We start from the raw sequence: 2,290 nt of genomic DNA on the forward strand, positions 1-2,290 counted from the left end.
TCTTTATTGAGTTTATTACAATAGTGTTTCTGTTTTACACTTTAGTTTTCTGGCTGCAAAGCATGTAGGTTCCTAGCTTCTCAACCAGGGGTAGAACTCCTGCATTAGAAGGCAAAGTCTTAACCACTGGACCACCAGGGAAGCCCGCCATGTACATCTTAAACTTACATAATGCTGTATATCAACTTCAAAAAGCCTGGAAAACACACTGTCACAGTGGCCAAGAAATGTCTAAAATGTACCATTCGTTTTTTATCTCCCTTCAGTTTTCATCCAAAATGGAATTTTCTTGAATAGGGTGATTGACCTCTTTAAACAGGTGCTTTTAAATGATCACAATGCAGGAGAATCACCTTGAGAAAGGCGGATTCCCAGACCCTGCCAGTCACAAAGGCCACACTCTAAAAACATTGTGAGGAGGTAAAACAGTTTATTTCAAGGGGTCACTGAGCCTCTTCCGCACATGCACGTGTCAGGACCTCGACATTTGATGGAATGATGACGTTGTTTTTCATATTTCTTCTTTCACTCGGTGAACTTTCCAGAACTTTCCATGTGATTCCTCTTAAACTCAGGCATCTTAAACTCATCTTAAACTTTGGCTTGAAGCAAAACCTCCAAGATCCAGAGGCCGCAAAGGCTGTGAGCATACATGAATCAGCAGAGGAGAGAGTGACGGGAGACTGAGGGGCATACCTGGCATTCTGACTCCCGCCAAGGCAGCGGTGTGTCAGCCCCTGACTCCATTCAGTCCTGGCCCCACCTGCTTCCTCACAAGGCTTCTTCACTCTCAGGAAGTTCCAGAAAATGTCACAGATCGAAATCTGAGATCACAAGTAGAAAGTGAATTTTACCTTGTGAAGTCAGAGACGGATACAAAAGTAAAATGAAATGCTAGGTCATTTCCAGTCAGAAAGGGGATTTACGCAAAAGCCTAATCTTAAAAACAGTATAGTTGTAAAACATACCTAAAGAAAGAAACATGGTTTTTAAGAACTTGGCGGCTCATAGTCTGGCTTAGTCTCGGAGACCTGGAATTTACCATCCAATAAAGTCATTTTATGCCTGTCTGGCTGAGTTTCTTATCTGTGAAATGGGACCTAAAAGCTATCTGTTCCTTACATGACACACAGGAATTCCACATGAAATTCTTAGGCAAATCTAGGCTTTTCAAAACAACATATCCTTGCAAGCCTCTTGTGCAAACAAGAGAATTTATCTTCAGCTAATTTGTATTTTCAGTCAGAGAGAGAGAGAATTTTTAGCATGCCATTAAAAGTGACAATAAATGTCAGCACCTTACTTAAAAAAACAAGTAAATAAAAAGGATTTCCCAGAAGTCACAGAGTGCTTAAATAAGAAATCAAATTCTCTGCGAATTGAAATGATTAAAAAATTGTTTAAAATTTAAATTTATTTTTATTATCTATTTTAAATTTTTATTGGAGTATAGTTGCTTTACAGTGTTGGGCTGTTTTCTGTTCTACAGCAAAGTGAATCAGCCATACGTATACATATATCCCCTCTTTTTAAGATTTCCTTCCCATTTAGGTCACCAGAGAGCTTGGAGTAGAATTCCCTGTGCTATGGATTAAAATGATTTATTCTCAGACAGTTCACCTAGAGATATTTTTCTTCAGTTACTTAAGGTCTGGCAGGAAAACTCTTGAGTGATACATTCAACAGAAGATCTCTTGGAAGGCCCTCTTAGTTCCTCTTGGAGATCCAACAAGGGGACAAAGTTAGAAACTAGGAAGCATTTGGCTGGCTCCTCATCAAAAAAAGAGAGATTTAATCCCATCTAGTGTTACATGCGGCTTTGCTCAAAACGAAGCAGCTGCTGGGGAACTGATTTGAGTCCGTTCCTGTTTAAGCGGATCCATTTTTGTGCGTGCGTCTTCTTCAGATGAATCTGACTTGTCAGGCTGAGAACATATGCGTGCGCCGTTCCAGAGAGAATGCACATTTATTTTCCTCCCATTGAATGTTTGAACATGATCACAGTCACCAGATGGGTCAGAAAAAACAATGACAGCATGGCATAAATCTTCAGAGGGTGTATCAATCTGATCGAATTGAGAAGACAAAGTGGATTTTGCTAGAAATCCAATAAACTCTCTCCACCTCCAACAATAATAAGCGTTTGTGCCAATTTTCTCCCTTATTATGCTCTCTGCCCTTTCACTCCTTATTCTGTCTTCTGTTTCACTTCTGTACCCTTATAAGGCTTATTGTATTCTCTAAAGCTGTTTGGTAAGCCCATGCTCTTTTAGCCTAATTGGTCAAGGAA

This window comes from Oryx dammah, unplaced genomic scaffold (genome assembly GCF_014754425.2).
Source record: "Oryx dammah isolate SB20612 unplaced genomic scaffold, SCBI_Odam_1.1 HiC_scaffold_27, whole genome shotgun sequence".
NCBI lineage: Eukaryota > Metazoa > Chordata > Mammalia > Artiodactyla > Bovidae > Oryx > Oryx dammah.